Source organism: Felis catus, chromosome B1 (genome assembly GCF_018350175.1).
Source record: "Felis catus isolate Fca126 chromosome B1, F.catus_Fca126_mat1.0, whole genome shotgun sequence".
NCBI classification, from domain to species: Eukaryota; Metazoa; Chordata; class Mammalia; order Carnivora; family Felidae; genus Felis; species Felis catus.
In genome coordinates, this window is record NC_058371.1 from 103584750 (window position 1) to 103608985 (window position 24236).

Here is a 24236-nt window from a genome sequence, read left to right on the forward strand (position 1 = left end):
CTGTTCTTCCCTGTTTCTTGAACACTCTAGGCATGCTCTAGCCTCAAGATTATTGTGTTTGTTGTCCCTTACTCACTCGTCTAGAATGCTATCCCTCCAGAAATACACAACGTCATTTTTGTGTTCATCCTTCAGTGAGGCCTTCCCTGACCATCCTGTTATCCATTCAATTGTTTCAATTCTACTTTATTCCTGAATTATTTTTTTCCATGAACACACACCGTGATCTAGATAACTAATTTAGGCACCTGTTTGTGTGTGCTTGTATGGCAGGAGGTATATAATTTACTTATTTATTGATTCTCTTCTCACTGGAATATAAATGTCCCTAGCAAAGCAATCTATCTCTGCTTTGTTCACTGCTGTATTGCAATAAATTACCTGTAACATAGTAAGTGCTAAACAGATATTATTAAATGCATGAAAGAATCAAAACAAATAATATTCCTAATATAATAAGTAGCTCAGAGAAAAAAAAAGTACCTGAGCATAAAAGCAACATAAATACTATGAGAGAGAACCAGCAGAAACAAAAAATGCAGAAAGAGATCTATAAAGATTTTAAGGCAAAATTATCACAGAGATTATACTTGTTCACTCTGTTTAATTAAAAAATAGATGACAAATATCAAGATCATGAAACTATAAAAGTAACTAAATAGGTATGAAATTAATTTCTCCATAATAAAAATATAATAAATTATAAAAACTTAAGTGTTTATCAGCACATTAGATTCAGTTGAAGAGACCATTAATAAACTGTAATATAAGTGAAGAGATTTTATCTAGAATCCAACACAAAAATAAAGGTATAAAATACATGAAAAGAGGTTAAAAAACTAAAACAAACAAACAAACAAACAAACAAAAAACCAACAGAGTGAGAATTTCCAGCACACCTTTAGCACAAACTTCAGAGGAAAAAACAATTTACGGTACTACGTGGGGGGAATGAAAAAGTAAATGGTGTCAGCCTTACCCACGTGCTGTCCACCAGTCTAGGATTGGACAAAATAAAAGTACCTGTTTCAGATATTGGATGATAAGTGCATGAGACTCAGATCCCCAAGAGAAGGGAAACAGCCATGGTGACCTTTGATCACCCAGTTCTTAGTCTGTGAAGGTAGCAGAGAGGAGGGAGCTACTCAGTGAAGGGATTCTGAAAATCAGCATGGTGTTTGCTTTACATCAGTGGCTAAATTTTGGCTTAGTTTGACTAAGTTTTGCATACCCAGAGTACAAGACCCCTACCTACAAGGCAGCTCATTCGGGAGCTTGCATAATGCTGATTGGAGAGCTCTGAATAGAGTAGAAAGACTTTGCTGAATATCCCAAGTGTTCAATGGAGACCCCAGAAAGGCAATGGCCCAGGAGAAGGGTCACCCAATCCCTAGATTAAAAGCTAATCTAAACCTGGCCTAACACAATTTTTAATGTTTATTTATTCATTTTGAGGAAGAGGAAGATAGTGTGCACATGAGCGCACATACACACGTGGGCGGGTAGGGGAGGGGCAATTAGCAGAGAGAAAATCCCAAGCGGGCTCCACACTGTCAACAGAGTGAGAAGCAAAACTCCATCTGACGAACTGTGAGATCATGACCTGAGCTGAAACCAAGAGTCAGACGCTTAACCAACTGAGCCACCCAGATGCCTTTGGGTTTAAACTTACTAACAAAGTTTAAACCAAATCTTGAAAGTTTCAGGCTGATTCCCTAGCAAATTATCTGAATGCACAGGAAAAAAATGCAATACTTTAGTGTTATGATTCTTTAATTTCAGATCATTTTTTTTATAAATTGGAACTTTAATATTAAATTTTTTAATGTTTATTTATATTTGAGAGAGACTAAGTGTGAGCAGGGGAGGGGCAGAGACAGAGGGAGACACAGAATCTGAAGCAGGCTCCAGGCTAAGCAGTGAGATCATGACCTGAGCCAAAGTCAGATACTTAACCGAATGAGCCATCCAGGTGCCCTGGAATTTTAATATTTAAAAAAGTTCTGTGTATATAAATGTTTATAGTTGTGTTTACCATGGTGTGAGACTTTTCTATAACTTGGGCCTATACACATTTCCTACTCTCACTGTGTTGCTATGTATAAGATTTGTCTCTTGTAAAATGTTTAAAATACTGAAGAGATTCTGAATTATTTCATTTATAAATTTGATTAATTAGGTATATAAAGATTATTGAAGTACCTTGAAAAATTGTGCTTATTAGGTTCGTAATGCTGCACTGTCCAGGTTTTGAAGAATCACAGAAAATTGGTATCTGTTCCGAGTGTCTGATGTACACAATGTCTATCTTTACCTATCAAATTAATAAATAATCATGGGCGCCTGGGTGACTCAGTCAAGCGTCCAACTTTGGCTCAGGTCACGATCTCAGAGTTCGTGAGTTCGAGCCTTGAGTCGGCTCTGTGCTGACAGCTCAGAGCCTGGAGACTGCTTCAGATTCTGTGTCTTCCTCGCTGTCTGCCCCTCCCCCACTCACATTCTGTCTCTCTCTCTGTGTCAAAAATGAATAAACATTAACAAAATAAAAATAAAAATAAATCATCAGTTTGTGCTAATACCCGATGTCAGCAAGGATGCAATGAGATGAGCATTCTATATGCTTCTGGTGTAAACATGAATTGACACAACTTTTCTGTAAATATGTTTGATCAATATTCTCAAGATGTTTCAGTATTTATAATTCCAAGGAAATTATCCTTTTACATTTCTAAGATGTTAAGTGTCATTAGACGATGAAAATGTTGAGCAATCAAAATAGTTAACAGAAAGTTGAACAATGTATAATATGAATTGAACTCACATTTTACGTGAAGGTTAATTTCTTTTTTAAATTTTTTTTAACGTTTATTTATTTTTGAGACAGAGAGAGACAGAGCATGAACAGGGGAGGGGCAGAGAGAGAGGGAGACACAGAATCTGAAACAGGCTCCAGGCTCTGAGCTGTCAGCACAGAGCCCGACGCGGGGCTCGAACTCACGGACCGTGAGATTATGACCTGAGCTGAAGCCGGCCACTTAACCGACTGAGCCACCCAGGCGCCCCTGTGAAGGTTAATTTCTAATGTAAATGGTTAAGACTTTTAGAATATTCAGAATTACCTTTGAAACACTATTTAAATTTGCTGTAGAATAGATTTGTGTATCATTGCTCATTGATTCCCACATAGCCACTTTCTTTCTATAATGTTGTAACAGATTGTTACTTCTCAGTTTTAGCTTTTTATTTTTTGCTGCTCTCATTTTCATGTCTTTATTTAATTTTTGGCTCCTCATAATCATTTTGATATTTTAAATCATAATCATATTTGATATGTTAAAAGGAGATACAGAAAATTTTTTCAATATATATAATTTGATTTTTTTTCAATACACCTGACATATATTGTATAAATTTAAGGTGTACAACATGTTAATTTGATACATTTATGTATTGTAATATGATTGCCATTGTAAAGATACTTACCACCTCTAACACGTTACATAATTATCCTTTCTTTCTAGTGGCTGGAATACTTAAGTTCTGCTCTTTCAGCAAGTTTGATGATTATAACACATTATCTATATTCGTTTCGCTATGCATTCGTTCTCTATGGCTTATTTATCACTCAATGTATGCTTGTATTCCCAAACAGCATCTGTCTTAGCCCCCCTTTCCCCAGATCCTGGTAACCACCATTTTACTCTGTTTTTAATAGTTTTGCTTTTTCAGCTTCCATAATAAGTGATATCATACAATACTTGTCACTGTCTGACTTACCTCACTTAACATCGTGTGCTTAATTTCCATCCATGTTGTCACAAACGGCAGGATGTTCTCCTTTCTTGCGGTTGAATTACATTCTACTATGCACATTCCAGTATGTATATTCCAGTATATATATTCATCCACTGATGGACATTTTAGGTTGTTTCCATACCTTGGCTATTATGAATAAGACTGTAATAAGCATGGTTTGAAATTCTGTTTTCATTTCCTTTGAGTATATACCCAGAAATGGAATTGCTGGATCATATGGTAGATCTATTTTTAAGTTTTTGAAGAAACTCCATATTGTTTTCTGTAGTGGTTGGACCAGTTGAAATTCATACCAACGGTATATAAGCGTTCCCTTTTCATCACATCCTGGCCAGTACCTATGATCTCTCCTCTTCTTGATGGTATCCACTCTAATGTTAATGCCTTTAAATTTCTGTCCTGTTAAATTTTACCTTTTATTTTCTTTATTGTAATTTTCACTAACTTTCTTACTTAGTATTTAAACTCTCATTCTTCTTCGATACTTTAATATTTTAATTAAGTTGAATTTTATTCTTTTATTACTTGTTTTTGTTTAATCACTTAAAATATAAACTTTGTTACTTTACAATTTTCCTTTCATGCTCTTCTATAGCCTTTGCTTTTAGAACTGTCAATAGGCAGATTTACTCACAGGAGTTGTGATAAGAGGAGGCACATACCAGCAGCCAAGGATTTGGATGTCTTCTTTTCTGAGCAACTATTCCTGCTCTCAGGACCCTCCTAATGGTTACCCCAGGAGTATTAAAGATGTATTTTCCAAAATGGCTCCATTATTGTTAATCTTCATAGGAGAAGCTCAAGTGTCCCTTGACAGATCTTATACCTTTTAACTAACAAGGCAGACTCCAAGACCTAGGATTTGTCACCCTGCACCTGCCCACCCCTTAACACAAGAAATTACCAGCTGCTTGTTAGTTGGAGAAAAGTCTTCTTAAAAAGCAGAACACTGGGGTGCCTGGGTGGCTGAATCGGTTACGGGTCTGACTATTGGTTTCGGCTCAGGTCATGATCTCATGGTTCATGAGTTCAAACCCCTCATTGGACTCTGTGTTGACAGTGTAGGTCCTACTAGAGATTCTCTCTCTCCCTCTCTCTGCCCCTCCACCCCCTCAAAATAAAGAAATAAACTTTAAAAAAAAGGAGCAGAACACTGCATCCAGAGAATGCAACCAATAACCGTAATGGGTATGAAACAAACCATCTTCAAGAGTCAACGCCAAATAACTATTTTAATTCTGACATGTACCAGGTTTGGAAGAGTAACCAAAACTCAGTCTTGGGTAGGCAGGAGGTGAGCAACGTTAGGAATGGCTGAGTCAGGTCTCTGGGTAGGAACAAGATGGCAATGCTTTTAGGCAGTACCAAAAGTGGTGCAGACAAACAAAGGTAGAACACTGTAGTAAAGGGACTGAGATACGGACACTATGCACGCCACACAACAGGGGCTCTGGATCTGTGAATAATCCAGGAAATTAGTTACATACTAGAGGGATAAGATGAGGAGCTTTTCTTTGGAACGTGGTAGAAGGCTTGTTGTCAGGGACAGACTATAAAGGAAGGGTGATTGCTGCTGTGGTGTTGACCTAGTTTCTAGAGTTTCTTTAACTTCCTAACCAAAATCACGATTACTTTTGGAGTCTAAGGGAAAAACAAATATCAGTGTGGGGGACAAGTGTCCCCCCTTGAGGATGGGGAAGAATGCAGTCTGGGAGACATGCAGGTTTGGCATCATTCTACTCTTTCCATGATTACTATTTAATTTATAAAATCACTTTCAGTATAATTATTCCCAAACACACAAGTGATTTGTGCATGTCACAGAGGACTGCCAAGAGCCTGCCTTTACTAGTCTGTGGTGTTACTGGTTTCATTAAATTTGCTAAACTTACTGTAGACCTTCTAAATTGGCTCACAAATATCCTCCTATGAGTTACCAACATTTTTATGACTTGAAACAGGCTCCCAGTTGTGCACTAATTAAATCTGTATGTGAATCAGTAAGTGATGGTGTTCCTCTATTTTGTCTAGTAATAGGTCCAGAATAAGTTAGGAAAGTGACTCATAAATGGACGTAACTTTCTATCAAGTATTTAGAATTGTTTGTTGTCGGGAAGTACCCCTTGTTATTTCCCAAATTGGATCAGTTTCTCTAATGAGGTGGTTTGGGTCACAGACTAACCAATCAGGAAGCTTCGAGAACCCAGTGAGAGACAGGAGAAAAGAAATGAGGAGCGGTTTCCTTTTCAACCTTCCATTGAAAGCAGGAATGACAATGTTGTCACAAGTTTGCCAAGCTGATAACACACAACTTTGATTTAGGAGACAAATAGCTAACCATAAAATTCAGAAGGTGTGAGTGTCATTGCTTTAGAAAGCAGTAACATTTGGACTCCCTAAACTCAGATGGAGTCCTATTTAACATTCATCATCCCTTTTCTGCCCAGAGAAGGCAATATGTACCAAATCAATTTGAAATTCACCTATGGAGCCTCAATTATGTTGCTAAGGTGTCAATTTTAATTCTTAATTTCCCTGAGAATGCAATGTTCCTCATACTTAAAAAAGTATTCAACTCATGGTATTATAAAAATAAAGGTAAAACAGAATCGACCTTTGCTGGTTTTTTTTTTTTTTTTTTTTTTCGCACTTCATTTGGAGTTGCTATAAGACTATGTTTGTTGAAATAACTTCCTACTTGTCTAAATATGTGGGTGAATGTGTGACTAGGAGAGGAAAGGATATAAAGAATGAGAGCAAAGTTCCACTACTCCTGGCATCACGCCTGAGCAGAATCCCCACTGGCCCTTCTGCGGTGAATGGAGAAGACCAGCTTTCTTTGACATCCTGTTGTCCCTCCCGAGTCCTGACTTCTGGCAGCGCAAAAGGAAGGAAGGGAAAAGGTAACACTGCTTCGGAGGTGTTTCTGCTTCCACTCCTACCCTTCACACCCCGTTTTTCCTTTTGGATTTTTGGTCATGGCTGCCAAGAATATAAATTTATAACCACTGCAAACACAAACCCTGCTCTGTAGTTCATTCAAATTTAATGGAAGAAAACAAGGGAAAGTTGTATTTTCTTGCACAAATTTATTAACATAAAGGTGACAGAGACACTAGGGTGTGTGGAAAACATGAAAGAAAAAGGGAGTGATGGAATGTGGAACCTAGTATATAATGTTCAAGAATAAACAAAATAAAATAAAACTCGAAAATCTTAGACATTTTTATATTCTTTATGGAGTTCTTTTATTTTCTTTTTCCTTCTAAATTACATTATAGGGTTTTGTTTGTTTGTTTGTTTGTTCACCAAACACTCAAACTGAGAAAGATATTTCTGAAAATGACAGAAATTAATGTCCAGCCACCACATGATCTTTTTTTTCTTTCAAAATAAATTTGTTTTCATCCCAGTCTTCAAATTAAAATTAGGCTATTTTTCTAAGTACAGAATAATACCTGGACAGCATATATTTAGTTTGAGAACACTGATGACATCGGAAAGGCATTAAAGGTTGCAAAACATTATACAAAATGGATATTCTAGACATTATTTAAGCAATCACTAACTTTAAGGCTTTTAAGTTGTTTCTTAGTTTTTACTATTAAAGTCTGTAACCTCATTATCATACTGTAAACTGCAAATCTGAATAAACAGATTTATTTACAAACTCAGAATAGATTAGTGAACAGTATGCATCATGCTGGCAACCACAAATGTTGATTATCTGAAACCATCAGTCCTAACAATTCATAGTCATTTAATACCATCTTGCAGTGTCTTTGCTTATTCCTGTACTTGATAACTATTGGAAATAAGAAGGCCGGCATGGCTCCAGGCTTGGGGATACATGAATAATGACAAGACAGTGACAGTTTGGTCTCAAGATGCCTATATTCCTTTAGGTGTATATAATCAGTAAACATATATAAATAAGATACAGACTTTATAAGTGCTTTGGATAAAATGAACAGGGTGATCTGACAGATTCTCTTTTGTTGTTGTTTATTTATTTATTTTGAGAGAAAGAGAGAGAGAGAAAATGCAAGCAGGTGAAGGACAGAGAGAGAGAGAGAGAGAATCCCAAGCAGGTTCTGTGCCACCAGTTCAGAGCCTGATGCAGGGTTCAAACTCACAGACTATGAGATCATGACCTGAGCTGAAATCAAGAGTCAGACGCTTAACCCACTGAGCCACCCACGGATCCCAACCTGATAGATCCTAACTGCAGAGGGCTACTTAGCTAAAAGGGCCAGGAGCAAACACTTTGAGGACTTGGTATTTGGTTGATGCTTGAATAGTGAAAAGGAACCAGTCATTCATGGAACAGAAGGGAGGGAAGAAGAAAATAGCAATTACAAAAGCCCAGGGCAGGCAAAAGCTTGGCTGGAATTAAGGAACAAAGAGGATTTCTGCACAGCTGAAGTGAGGCAGGGAGGATGCTCCGAAGATTGTCTTCCTCACTTGCAGAGCCCTGTTGACTATGCTACCATGCTGGATGTTGCCACAGGTGCTAGCAAAAATCCTGGAAGGATTTTTAAGCTGAGCAATTGATTTACTGTGAATTAACTTTTTGAAGAGTCATTCTGGCTAAGCAGTGGGAAAGAGACCATAGGGAGAAGAAAAGAAGCAGAGAGACGGGGGGTGCCTGGGTGGCGCAGTCAGTTAAGCGTCCGACTTCAGCCAGGTCACGATCTCATGGTCCGTGAGTTCAAGCCCCGCGTCAGGCTTTGGGCTGATGGCTCAGAGCCTGGAGCCTGTTTCCGATTCTGTGTCTCCCTCTCTCTCTGCCCCTCCCCCGTTCATGCTCTGTCTCTCTCTGTCCCAAAAATAAATAAATGTTGAAAAAAAAATTTATAAAAAAAAAAAAGAAGCAGAGAGACTGTACAGAAGGACATTTCAACAGGACCAGTAAGAAGACTAAGATACTTTAGATAAATGTGGGTAGAGCTAAATGGACATTTTCAGATATGTTTCAGCAGCAGAAGTATCAGGAAATGCTTATAGATTACAAATGAGAGACAAGGAAAATAAAGGAAAATGAATTAGTCATATATGTTTTACTCCTGCAGTTGGGTTGGTGGAGTAATTTATTGACAAAAGAAAGCCTAGGGGGAAAGCATGTTTTGTGGATACATTCAATTGCGACCCAATGGTCTGGGTTACATGGACAAGTTAAAATGGACTTGGAGCTCAGGAGGTTTAAATTTAAATGGCATTTAATATTAGAGTGAAAAAGATCTTCTAGGGAAAAAATGTGGAACTAGAGGAGGCTCAGGAACCAAGTACGGGACATTCCAAAATTTAGAAATAAGGTTGAGAAAGAGGAGAGAAAGAAAGAAATGGAGGAAGAGTAGTAACTGAGGTAGAAGAAACGCCATAGAGTCTGATGTCACTTAAGTTAAGAGAGGAGAATTTTAAGGTGACGGTGAGTGGTCAACAATGACTGATGAGACCGCAGTCGGAAGCTCAGGTGTATGGATTTGGTAGTAATAATCAAGTTCACAGAGAAAGACTAATGGGGACTTCATTTTCTGGCGGTAGAGTGGAATAGGTATAAAGTAAACCCCTTCCTGGTATAGCATATATGATAACTATGTATAATATACTTGAGTAGTATTTTGAATAAAACCCAACACCTCTTTGAAGCTTGGTTGAGTGATGGTAAATGAGGGAATTTCTCAGAGGCCAGAAACAATAAGAAGTTAGGCCATGCAGTAGCTCTGGGGGATTTGCCAGCCCTGAGAACTCAAGTGTCCCTAACGGGCTATCTCATTCATTTCTTTTCTAGTCCTTTGTGGAATGTGACCTTTAAAGGTTTTTTTCTTAGATTCTATCATGTGTCCTGTAGAGTCCCCTGGGCTCCGGTGATATCTCTCTCCACATCGGGTTTCCATACCTGTCAACCCAGATCAAATTTAGGGAAGCATGTTCTCCCTCGAATAGGTGCAGATTTTCTAAGTGGAAGATCATAGGGGAATTGGACAGTTTAGAGAATATTAAAGCCAAACAGAAGTAGTTCAGAAGTTAAAAATAAAAGTCTACTGCAGTCAATGTGAAAAAAGTACATATCTAGCTGAGCAGAAACATCAGCATAGACGCAAAACTCTAAAATAATTAGAACGCCAAATCCAGAAATTTAAGTAAGAGATAATGTTGTTATCACATTGGGTTTATTTCAAGTATGCAAAATTGCTCCAGTGAGGATACCTGTTAATAACAATTCACTGCAAGAACACATTTTAAAAATGTATATAATAATCTCAATAGATGCAGAAAAAAAAGTTAAAATTCAACTGAAAACACTCCTTTCCTTGATTTCAGTTAGGCACATGGACTTCCAGCTAAGATAGTACTTTTCAGTATCACTTGTAGCTTAGGGTGGTCATATGACTAAGTTCTTGCCAACAGGATGTGAGAAGAAGTGATGTGAGTAACCTCTGGGTCTTGTCCTCATAATGAACTAGGCTGCCACTGCCACCTCTCTCTGCTCTTTCAGCTTCTGTTCTGCCCAGACGTATCATATGCACAGGCATTCTTAGTTCCCTATAAAATTAGAGCCACTCAAGACATACCTCTTAATTTTCTGCTTTGTATCACCATTGTGGGTGTTCTCTATCTGTGCTAATAAATTCTAAGCTTCCTGAAACAGAGAGTTTTACTTATTCGTCTTTGTATTCTTTTAGAACTTGACATCAAATTTAGTGCACGGGAAGTATTTTTGAATATATATTTAATTGCCCTCAACTTCGTTTTCCTCTTCCTGCTGCTAGCTAAATGTGGTGCTATTTGATTGAGGCAAAGTCTTACCAAGCTAAAAAATTAAGGTACAATTTTGAAAATTTGAGTCCATTTAAATCCTCATGTTACACTTAATTGCAGAGATTTAATAACCATTTGTCTCCCTGGTGGAAGAGAAATAGCCCGAAGCCCTTGGAAGGCAGAGCTAGAATGTCAGGAGCTGAGAGTTTTTGCTTAATTTTTCTGAACTCAACTCTTAATTCTTATAGCACATAACAGACATATAATATAAATATTTTATTTCTTGGCATTCCTAGACTAAATTAAAAAGAGATCCTGTACCGATTTAGGACAGGTTTTCACAAATGTTTTGGAATCTGTAGATATATAAAAGAAGATGAGGTGCTTCTCTATTTCTAGAATTGATTAAGCAAAAATTATTTATTGAGTGATTACTAGTAATGATATGACCTTCAATAATTCTTTAAATCTCCCTATACTTGATTTCTTGATCTTACAAAGTTTTGACCTGGATAATTGCTAACATTCTCCCAGTTATGAAAGTCCATTTATTTTGTTTCAAACACTGCTTTGGCATTAAAAAATATTTGCAGAAAAAAGTATAATGGTTGATCCCTTTAAATATAATTTCTGTTAGGGGTGCCTGGATGGCTTAGTCAGTTAAGCATCTGACTCTTGATTTCAGCTCAGGTCATGATCTCATGGTCCTGAGATGAAGCTCCACATGGGGCTCTATGCTGACAATGTGGAACCTGCTTGGGATTCTCTCTCTCCCTCTCCGTCTGCCTTCACCCCACTCACACTCTTGCTCTCTCTCTCTCTCAACATATATAGGCTATATATATATAGTTACTGGTAGAGCCATCTAGTGTAGCAGTTCTTAACAGATCAAAGGTGTATGAGTGAACTTGAATTTTGATGGGCCTTCACCATATGGTACTGTATTAGGTATACTACCGGGAGAAGCAGAGAATGAGCTAGGTGAATAAAGATAAATCAAAACTTGGTTGCATAACCTTTAGAGCACTGAAAAAAATGAAGTCGTGAGAATAAAAAAATACATGCAATGAATGATTCAACACGAGCCAACAACATCTACAATATGTTGTGTACTTGAGGTTACATCAATGAACAAAACAAATATCCCTGCTCTCATGGAGCTTCATGCAAGTAAAATGATGCTTTTACATTTTGGAAGTCCTCTGTCAGATGGGTCACAGGAGAAAGGTGAAGATGTTACCAGGTACCTGCCAGAAGGAACTGACATTAGAATTCACTCCAGCAGGAAAGAGAGTTGTAATAGAAAGGTACAAAAACGTAGATCAGAGGCCACATGAAGGGGCATTTGCATATACTGTGTGGGTTTGTAGAATCGTGAGGAGCATGAAAGCATTTGAGCATAATCAGTCATCAGTGATTTTAGGAAAAGAGAAAGTTCATAGTCTCAAGTCTGATGACCAGTGATCCAGGTAATGATGCCATTTTCTCTTGTCCCCTATGTACCAAGCAGTCTTAAGGCACCACCTCTGCTTCAGAAGCAGATGGGCCAACTCAAGCTTGGGGCCAGGCTTCTGACATCTCACTTGTTAGATACCAGAGACAGCACGGGATATTTTAATATGGTACATGCTTTGTACTGGAGCAATCTAATCAGACAATCTATCAATACAAGTCTACTATGGGCCACAACCATGCTTTGTCACAATCTGCTTCCAGGACAGAAATGTGGGCATAGAGGCTCTGCATCCAAGAAACAAACAACATTGATAAAGTTATAAATGAAAACAGGGATGTCTTTCACCATCCTCCACCCCAGCTGCATGAGGGCTGGAACTTACTCCCCTGGCAGGTTCCTCAGTATCTGCCAGTGCCACTACTAACTGGTTCAAAGTCATCTCCTGCATTACTCTCTGTCCTCCGTTCCAGAGGAGGGTTCAGTAGGTTACTTCCCACATGGCACTACTCAGTATCATGTAGCCAGATAGTGTTTTAATCCAAAGGCATCAAGAGATGTAGACGAGGAAGCATACAGTCTAGGAGTTATGTAAACAAAGCTTAAAAGGTTTTAGCTTTGATATGAAGTAAAGCTGGCAGTTTAAATATATCTTAACTCAGGCTCTCTTAACTGTTTCATATAATCTATTTATTAGAAAAAAAGATATTTTGTTAATGTATTGCTAGAATAGTCTCATATGCACTGGTGTTCAGTCCCTTTTATTTCTTGAATTATTCTCGTTAGGTTGTTAGGTTGCTCATGATGCAGAGGGAGAATTCATTATTAAGCAATGCTTTAATGTTGAAAGTATGGTGTGTGTGTGTGTGTGTGTGTGTGTGTGTGTGTGTGTGGCAGGGGTGGGGGAGAAGTCCAAATCTGTCTCTAGGACTGAAAGATGCATTCCTGCTTCTTCTTCTGTTAAATATTGCTCCCTTTCCAGCAAGTCCTGGCATAGAAACCCTGTGAGATTTCCCAATTCAGTTTAGTTTGGGGCCTTTCCTGCCCTAGAATTGCCAGATATTGCTGTCTGACACATCTTTGAACCTGAGCTGAGCCAGAAAATTAGGGACCTGGGAGCAGAGTCCAAGTGAGGGAACCGATTCAAGACTACCTGGCCCGGAGTCCACGTGGCACAATCACAGAAACCTAACGCAGGCCGGGCTGGTGATTTTGGCCAGTGCATAAAATCCTCTTGAGGTGCAAGCTCAAACTAGCAGTTGCTAGGCAGATATTTTGAATGAAAAATGACCCATATAATTTTATAAAGAATGGATGAATAGCAACAATAATAACGTCTTACATTTGCATAGCACCTGGCATCTTTCAAGTGTACTTGTATATACATTTCTATGTTCTGCCAGAACAGTTATACATTATGGATTTATGCCACGTAGGATTTTCCCTGATTTGGGTTCATATAATCTTATGTGCACAGAATACTAGGAGCTTGCCTGGTTCCACTTGTTTTCATGCAAGAAGCATCGGAAGTTAGAGTTTGAATGTGTTCAAGACAACAGACCAGACGTACAGTGAAGTGAAAATTGGTAGAATCAGAAGGCCTAGGTTCTGCTATGGTTATAATTATCTTTATTAATGATTTTAATTTGGAAGCTGTGCCTCCTTATGTCAATGCTGCACCTACCAGGCCAGGCCAAGATCAGCCACAGGGAGTCACACAATTGTTGCTTATTATCCCTAGATGTTGGCTACAGAAGGCCTCCAGATACTGTTGGCAGTTTTGTGCAGTCATGTAGTTTGCATTCACAACAGTCCTAAGGGGAGTTGGTCACATCTGCAAGCAGGCAGATCAGAGAAGCAGGAGGGGGCCGTGCATTGGGTTTAACTGAGCATGCTCAGCCCTTTCTTCCAAACTTATCAAACAGATAAATCATTCTTCCTCTCTTGGGGAAAAGTGAACAAGAAGGCAGGCAGAAGCTGAATAGATTCCTTTCACATGATTTTCCTCCAAGAAAGAGATTAGAAAATGTCTCCTCTTTATGGAAACAGGAAGAGTGGGAAATACATAAGCTACATTGCTTTAGTGACTGAATTTCTTTGGTAACCATGCATATTTGTTTACTTTAGCTGAGCTCATTTTGCTATATAATTATTAGTTCCCATTACTCAGTTCCAACAATTATATTCAAATTTATGTTCAGAAAGTCATAGCAAGAACCAAGATTCAGTTATTAATTTTGTGAAGTAGTTCAAACCATAGACTAGCTGCATGATGCAGAATAGATTGTCATTTAACACAATATGATCCACCATTTTGTTGTTTCCAGAAATTTCACAAAGAAAATCTTTTTTTAAAAATATATATGCCACTGTCATTTTGCCTGGGAAATTTATTTTTCATATGCTAATGAGCTTAGTCAACCTTTGCAGTGGGCTTTAGTTTACATTGTTTCCCAGTTTATTTCATCAATATCTTAAGTGAGCAAAGTTAAAAAATTAGTATTACATTTCAGGTAAGTTACTTTTCTTCAGAATAGAACAATGGGCCAAACCCTGTGTTATAAGCTTAGAAATTATTCTTTCGTTGAGTGGACATTAGGTAATATTTAATTCTTACAAAACAAACTGTATATACACAATTGACTGAAACTCACTGTAACATTGTTGGGGCATAAAATTAACACTTTTAATGGCTTTTCAATGTTGCAATGAGTGCTATGTTCTTGTATTACTTGTAAACAACATGATATATTAACTAAAAATAAGAAAAAATTGAGCCAAATTTTTGGTATAGCCTTGGAATTTTTCTTCCTAATTAAATTAAGTTTTCCCAAGTAAATATATGCGAACATTGACATGATACTGTGATGGAATGCCTGTTATTTTCTATATTCTATGTAACACATTTGTGTTTTTTTAAGTTTATTTTTTTTGAAAGAGAGAGAGAGAAAAAGCTCAAGGGGGGCAGAAGCAGGGGCAGAGAGAAGGATAGACGGAATCCCAAGCAAGCTCCACGCCATCAGCGCACAGCCCAATGCAGGGCTCAAACTCACAAACTGTGAGATCATGAGCTGAGCTGAGATAAAAGAGTCAGATGCTTAACCTACTGTGCCACCCAAGAAACCCCAACATTTGTATTGTTTATGTGTTACTTTTACATATATGACTAAGAAGCCAAGTTTATTGAATGTTCTAGGCAAACTTCAAGTTTTTTGCTCTCAAAGTTTATTCATAGACTTTATACATTAAGAAGTGCTTTTTTAATTCATTAAAAAGGTTTTTTTTGAATCATTAGGCACTAGAAACTAAGAAATTATATTTGCCATTTTCTGTTGACTTTTTCTGATATAATGGATATAAGAGTTATAACTGAAAAAAAGAAAAATGGTCTCAAATATACCTACTGTGGTACTGGCTGAAGCCTGAATGCTAATCTCAGAGAAGTGGTGAGTATGGCTTTAATGAAGATTTTAGAGCTGAGGCCAGCCAAAGACATTGAAAAGAACTCAGAAAGGTAATTCTGACTGACTATAGACACAATTAATACATGTTTGCAGTTAAATAATAGCAACTAGTATTTATTGAGAATGTACACAACTCCACACATGATATTCTAACCTTTATGCATGTTTAAACATTTGATTTGAAAAACAACACTTTAAGGTATATACTACTAATAATTAACCCCACATCGTAGATGGTGAAATGGAAAAGTCCAAGAGATAAGGTAACTTTCCTGGACTTTCTTTGTGGTGAAGCCAGGATTCAAACACAAGAAGTGCAATTAAAAAACAAAAAAGGATAGGAAGAAAATAAGAAGAAGAAGAAAGGAAAGGAAAAAGACAAAAGAAATTAAAGTTATACAGGTTGGAAAGAGAAAAGATAAACTTTGTTTGCAGATGACTGGATCCTATTAGTAAAACTCCTGAGGAATGCACAGAAAAATTACTAGAAAAAAATAGATCAAGCAAAGTTTTAGGATACATGACCAACATACAAAAATTTATTTTATTTCAATATTCTAATAATGAAAAACCTAAAAATAAAAATAATTTTTTCTTAAATTTTTCTTAAATTATTATTAGTAGTATCAATAAGAGCTTAGGGATAAATATAACAAAGGAAGTAACATTTTTATACTGAAAACTACAAAATGTTGCTGAGATAAATTAAAGAAGATCTAAGTAGATAAATAATATATATTTGTGAACTGGAATACTCAAAGTAGATAAAGAAATAATATATATTCATGAACTGGAATACTCAAAATTATGAAGATGTCAATTCTACCAGATTTTATGTATATATTTAACATAAACCCTGTCAAAAATGTGAAATGTTTTTATTTTTGTTGTTGCCAACAATGGATATACTGATCCTACAATGTCTGGAAATACAAAGAACCTAAAATATCCAAAATAAATTTGAAAAAAAAACTTGGAGAACTTATACTACCCAATTTTAAACTTACCATAAAGTGATAGTAATTAAGACAATGTGGTATGGGCACACAGATTGGTGAAACAATTGAAAGTCCAAAATAAACTCTTACATTTACTATCAATTGATTTTTAATGAAGATACCAAGATAATTCAATGAACAAAGCACTAACTTCCTTTCTCAAAAGTGTTTTTGTTTTGCGGATGTCCGATTGACTCAGCTCCATATGTTGAAAAGATTATTTTTTTCTGCAAGTCTAAAATTATTTCAAAATTAAACAAAAAAGAAAATAACAAAGACTATTTAATATTTTCAGACCTTGTTTTTCCTCTACTACTCACAGATGTCTGAGGCCAGGAACTGTGAGATGTGTTCATGTCTCAGTATACCCTCTGGCCCTGTACCTCATTTCACAGTGCTATGCCAGGGAGTTGCCATAGTGACATTAAGCAGAGAAAGATCACAGCTTGTTTATATGCTGTTGAGAAGGGGGATAGGAACTATTAATGCTGTGGAAGAGAGATGATTGAAGGAGCAGGTTTTGAGTATGTGAAGGAGATGGGATCCAATGTATAAGTGAGCATATTATTACAAGACAGGAGCATAGACATCCTTGGGCCTCTCCAATGGAAGGAGAGGCTGTGTGAAGAGTAAAAGATGCAGGGACATCAGAAGATATGGTGCTAGGAAGAATGAGGTCATTCTTTATTTTCTTTTTTTACTATCTTTTTATTCAGTGAAGGAAGAGGTAAAGACACTAGTTCGAGCTGTGTTGATAACAAAAGAAAGAAAGAAAGAAAGAAAGAAAGAAAGAAAGAAAGAAAGAAAGAGAAAGAGAAAAAGAAAGAAAGAAAGAAAGAGAAAGAAAGAAAGAAAGAAAGAAAGAAAGAAAGAAAGAAAGAAAGAGGTGTGAATATGTCTTCCTGGAGAATAGAACAAACAGTTGACTGTAGAGAGGTAGAGGATTGTACAGCACTGGTAAATTACTTAAGGTTTGCTGTCATAAATTTAAAGCACACCCCAGTCAGCACAATTATATTAAACGTAATGCTTATGAAGCAGATGGGAGTTGTGTAACCAGGTCTGTGGTTTTGCTACTTCCGTGTGATGGAATGAAAAGGGAACAAAAGAATTGAGGGTGTGTGCAAGGAGTGGTCATTATGATGGGTTATGGAACACAAGCTCAAAATCAGAGGAAATGAGAAAGAGGCAAACTTTGAAAAAATTGTTGGATCAAGCAATATAGCATTTATTGCTTGAAAAATCATCTCATTGAAATCACTAGACATTCTGAAGGAGATAGATAAAGCAAACATTTTTAAAATGCAAAACTGTTCTTACAACATGTAGAGTCAATACACAGAAGCCAATACTGAAAAGCGAGGTGAAACTAAAATGATAAGATAACATGAAACCAGGATATACTATGGAGACATCAAACCTAAAGCTTTAGTTTTAATGGCCATATTTAGGAAAGGGAGACAAGTAATGGTGAGGATTGAAACTTAGACTGCCACATGAACTTGGAACATTTCAGTGACTACGTCCTCAGTGAAAAAGTCAATTGGCAAAATAAATAAATAGATAAATAAATAAATAAATAAATTTAAAGTAATAAAAATAATTAAAAAAATCTAATCTCTGCTTAGATTGCAAAATATGGATTCATAATTATAGCCAACTAAACATTCATTCAAGATTAAGGGTAACATAGACATTTTCACATGAACAAAAGCAGAGATGCTTGATGTTTACTTCAATAATACAGAAAACAAGCCCAGAGAAAAATATGAAATCCTATAAAGAATGGTGATAAAATAATCAAATGTAAAATAAATATAAAAATTGCTGTATACACCAAAAATAATAACATTCACAGGGGGATGCACTCAAAACAGGATACAATTAAAATATTAAAAAAGCATCAACAGGTGAATTGAAGGAAGGTGACTGGAATTAAAATGCTTTTTAGTTTTTAGAGAAAGGGTAGAGACACTGATTAAGACTTTAGTAGATTAAATGTGTCTTGTTAAAATTTCAAGGCTGAGTATAGTGTTTGAAAGAGTACAGATGAAAAGGCATTGAAGAATTTTATCTGAAAGAAAGCAAGAAGAAAGAAATGAGGTGCATAGGAAAATAGAACAGACAAAGCACAAAAGAGGGTAGAAGTAACTCTAAATATATTAGTAACAATAGATGTAAATGGAGCAAACCAGCCAGGTCAATTCAGATATAGAGTTGACCATCAAACACATTAGGTTTTAGGGCATCAACTCCCTGTGCAGTCAAAAATCCATGTATAACTTTTGACTCCCCCAAATTGTTAAGTACTAATATTGCACTGTTGACTGGAAGCCTTACTGATAACATAGTCAGTTTACCTATATTCTGTATGTTATTGGTATTATATGCTGTATTCTTATAATAAAGTAAGATAGAGAAAATAAAATGTTATTCAAAATCATAAGGAAAAGAAAATACATTTACAGTATATAATATGAAATGTATGAATATGAAATGTATGAAACTCCATTTATAGTTATTTACATTTACATTACAGTATTATACTGTATTTATTTAAAAAAATCTGTAAGTGGGCCTACACAGATTGAATCTGTGTTGTTCAAAGGTCAACTGCATGTTGGAAAAAACATATAGCTACATGTCATTTCTAAGATACCCTTTTAAGATGAAAACACAGATATTTTGAAAGGAGAAAGATTGATATGTATATATAAATATGTGTATGTATATATGTACATGTATATACATGTATATGTATATATGTATATGTATATACATGTATATGTATATGTATATGTATGTATATGCATACATACATGTATATGTATATGTATATGTATATGTATATGTATATGTATATGCATACATATGTATATGTATATACATACATATTTCTTTGTTCAATCTTTATATATATTTATATATATATATATATATATATATATATATATTTGCTTAACCAACTTAGCCACCCAGGTGCCCTGTATCTGATTAATTTCTAATCTTAGATATATATGACATGTATATCGTATATGTAAATATTAACTAAAAGAAACTAAAAGTAACTAAAAGAAAATATGTAAATATTAACTAAAAGAAACAGCTACATTAATATCAGCTAACATAGTCCTTAAAGAGGAAAAGAATTATCTGGGTTAAAAGAGGTTACTATCTATTGTGGTTCCTAAAAGTGGTAATGGGCTTATCAGCAAAGGGAAAAACTGTAAGGTCTGGCAAACACTTCAGATTAATTACATAAAGGTATAGCAGGTGGAACTTCTTATTGGTAAGCCTATCAGAGAAGCTAGTTTTGAAAGAGAGAATGTGTCCATGAATAAAGGCAAGGGGGCATGTATTTGTCTTTCAAACTCATGATGTCTAGGGTGGGCCAGGAAAAGAAAGCTGTAAGGGCTATAAGTGAAACAGAATATTAGCAGGTTTCATTCTGAGTATAACTGAAAAAACTTCACATATGAGATTTTTAAGAAGTAAAAATAACATTACACTTTTAAGTGTTTCCTTTACCTTAGGCTTGGCCAAATTGCAAACTTAAAGAGAGAAGAAACAGTCTCAGGGAAGGGAAAGTCAGATTTCCTAAGTGAATTTTTACATAAACAGGATGAAATTAATTAATGGAACTGATTTACTGAGTTTGCTCAGGGGTCTGAATCTCATATTTTGCAATGCTGTTATGATGATCGTAGTGGATACACTTTCCTTGACGCATTTTTGAGAGCCACTTTTTGGTGTGAAAGAGACTCTAGATATCAGGAGAAAATAGTGATTTGTCCTAAATTATTTTTACATTTACTTTTCTCCTTGAATTAATAGAAAAATACAAGCATCCTTTGTTAAACATTGTGTCTGACTAATTTCTCTTTTTCTAAGTTTATTTTTATGTATTTTTGAGAGAGAGATAGAGTTCCAACAGGGGAGGGACAGACAGAGAGAGACAGAATCCCAGGCAGACTCCATGCTATCCCCACAGAGCTGGATGAGGGGCTCGAATTTACAAAGCATGAGATCATGACCTGAGCCAAAATCAAGAGTCGATGCTTAACTGACTGAGCCACCCAGACATCCTGTATCTGACTTATTTCTAATATTAGAATAATTGTGGTTCAATGTGAAGTCATTAGAAATGGAGTGGTGAATATATATTTAACCCTATCACATGAGAAATTAAATGTTCTTTTAACTTTCTCCAAAAGTAAAAGAAAAAAATGGATGCCAAAAATAGTCTAAAAAAGAACTGATATCCCAAACTTTATTTTGCTTTATTTCAAATATTAGGTTCTCTTCAGTGTATAAAATTAGAATCTGATTTTATTCTAAATGACCACAACAGTAAAATAGAACTTAAAAACCAGGCAAAATGAGCTTATGTGAGGCTGCACAGTTTTCAGATTACAGTTTCTCTATGCATTAAATCATCAGTGGTCTTTGATAATTACAAAATGAGTCTGAATAATATTTGCTATATTATATAGATTTTTTTATTTTTATTTTTTATTTTTTTAACATTTATTTATTTTTGAGAGAGAGAGACAGAGAGTGAGCAGGGGAGGGGCAGAGAGAGAGGGAGACACAGAATCTAAAGCAGGCTCCAGGCTCTGAGCTGTCAGCACAGAGCCCACCGCGGGGCTCAAACTCATGAACCATGAGATTATGACCTGGGCCAAAGTCAGATGCTTAACCGACTGAGCTACCCAGGCACACCTAGATTTTATTTTTTAACTACAGTGATCTCCATGGCTTATCATCTACAAAAATAACACATATGGGAATTATCATGGCTTAAAGTATAAAAAAATGAAGTCATTCAACTTAAGTGAACATAGCTCAGAAGGAAATAATTAATTTCCTTTTCTTGAAATGGGAATGCTTATTTTCTCTCTGGTTATTAAGTGAATACTTAAAAGTCAAATGTTTAGATAAATATTTCTCAACTTAGCCAATGTAGTTATTAAATTGATATCTGATTTCAACACTTTATTAAGACTTTTAGTAAAAAGCATACATATTCTTATTAAGCATAATTTGTGACTTTATTAACTGAAAAAAATCTATGGCCAACAACATCACATTTTTAGTGCTTTGAATCAATAAAACACTCTCAAAATCTATATTGTACTTGCTAATAATTGTCTTCTTTACAAGTACAGCTATTCTGCTCTCCACTGAAGCAAATAACTCTAAAATTTATATTCTCTAAAAAAGACTTCACTAATTAGAAGAGAGCATTTTCCTGTATCCTTAATCTTTAGGCCAAAAAATACTTTTGAAACATTAACATATGTTGCTTTTGCTTCCTTGGTCTTGTCCATAGAAAACTACAATAAAGATGAATATAGATCAAGAAAAAAGAATGTCCTGTCTTTATGTTTCTTAAAAAGTCTGTTTTTTGACTTCCTTTTCCAGTTAAGATATAGAAAGTCCCAAGAGATTCTGCTAAAATATCAGCAAAGAAGATGCAAAGAAAGCTAATGGAGCTGATTTCCAGAAAGTAATCAACTCTTTCTAGAAAAGAGAGGCCAATAGCTGCTCCTATCTCCAGACATGCAACAATAAGATCAGGGAAATCCATCATAGGTAGGGTAAGGAGAAACTAGCAGAACTTCTAATGGATGTATATGGGCTAAACTGAGATGCTGAAATCCCTAGAAGTTCCAGCTACAAAGGAGTCATGATTCCACCACCAATGTCCTCCCAGGGGCCAAACAAATAGAATTTGTTTTCCATCGTTTATAACAGTACTTTCAACAATAGCCAAATTATGGAAAGAGTCTAAATGTCCATCAGCTGATGAATGGATAAAGAAGATGTGGTTTATATATATAACGGAATACTACTTTGTAATGAGAAAGAATGGAATCTGGTCATTTGTAGTAATGTGAATGGAAGTGGAGAGTGTTATGCTAAGTGAAATAAGTCAGGCAGAGAAAGACAGATACCATATGTTTTCACTTATATGTGGATTCTGAGAAACTCAACAGAAGACCATGAGGGAGGGGAAGGGGGAAAAAGAGTTACAGAGAGGGAAGGAGGCAAACCATAAGAGACTCTTAAATACTGAGAACGGAGGGTTGATGGAGGGTGGGGGGGGGGGAGGGGAAAGTGGGTGATGGGCATTGAGGAGGGCACCTGTTGGGATGAGCACTGGGTGTTGTATGGAAACCAATCTGACAATAAATTTCATGTATTGAAAAAAAAAGATTTTGTTTCGTGTATGTTGTCTTAAAAAAAAAAGAATTTGTTTTCCGAATATTGGAAACAGGCAGGGGAAATAAAACATTGCTCCTTGAAGTACACAAGTGTAATACACAAGTGTAATTACACAAGTGTAATACAGCAGCCTGCAGAAAGAAGAGGGAAGGGCAAGAAATCTGAGAAAAATCCTTCAAGGTACACTAGTTCTCACAGAATGCAAAGCTGCATTTCATATATGCCATTTGAAATCTGTGGTTGTGACAAAGTAACTGCATTTGTGAAATATTTTGGATATATAGAATTCAAACATAGGACAAGAAAAGCACAAAGTATAGGTAAGGAAAATGTAAATAACTGTTATGAAGTTCTTACAATGGTTATGAAATAATATAAAACAATATATTATTTGAAGTGTATCATATATAATGCATAATATATATGATACATAATATATGATTATATATAATACAGAATATATTTTAACTATAAATAGTATATTTTTGAAGGCAGTCTGTCATGAGTTAAAAATATATATTATAATCATAGAACAACACAAAAATAACATAAAGAGATCTATCTAAAGGTCAGTGTGACACATAAAACTAAATACAAAAAAATTATGTGAGTCACCTAAATGATTCAAGGAAAGGAAATACAAGGAAGGAAAAAACAAACAGAATTTTAAAATAAAAGGTAGGCACAACAATAACAATATTACATTAGTGTAAATGGACCAAATACTTTCAGTAAAAGATAGAGATTTCCAGGTTTGATAAAAAAAAAAAACACAAAAACCAAGCATATAATATTTACAAGAAAAATATTTAGATTTAGATTATGGTAGACAGACTCCAAAAGTAGTCTTGTGATTCTTGCCTCCTGGTTCTCGCACCCTGGGTGATGCCTTCTCTTTGACCATGGGTGTGATTTCCTTCTAAAGCATAGAATACAACAAAGATAATAGCATGTAGACAGAAGATCTGAAAAACACTATCAATGAATTTTACCTAATTGATACTTATAGACTATACATAGGTATTTACGGTAGCATTTCCAAATAAACAGGACCATTCACCAATCTAGAGCATTCTAGATTATAAACATGTCTTAGTACATTCCAAAGAATGGGAGACATACAGAATATGACTTCTTCCTACAATATAACTAATTAGAAATTAAAAACAAGAAATTATCTATAAAATCTCAAAAATATGTTTAAATTAAGCAACACACTTCAGAAGAACCCATTAAGGCAAAAAAGAAATCACATGAGTAACTGGAACATATTTTGAAGTAATGGTAACTAAAGGATAATAAAAGCATTTGGAAAAATAGGAGATACAGCTAAAGCAGTGTTTTTAAAAAGCTATGATTTTGAATGGCTATGTTAAAAAGAAGAGCAATCTACTGTATATATTTCCATCTTAAGAAGTAAAAACAAATAAAACACCAAAATAAAACTCTAGCAAATTAAATCCAAGTTAAGTAGAAAAAAGAAAGTAAGAGCATTGAAAGAAGTTATCAATGGAA

The 24236-nt window shown here is 35.6% G+C and overlaps 1 long non-coding RNA gene across 1 annotated transcript in view; it reads left to right on the forward strand.

Moving 5' to 3' along the window:
- The window catches only part of LOC109499001, a 96915-nt gene that overhangs the window by 69270 nt on the left and 3409 nt on the right, over positions 1-24236 (forward strand). The window lies entirely within an intron of this gene.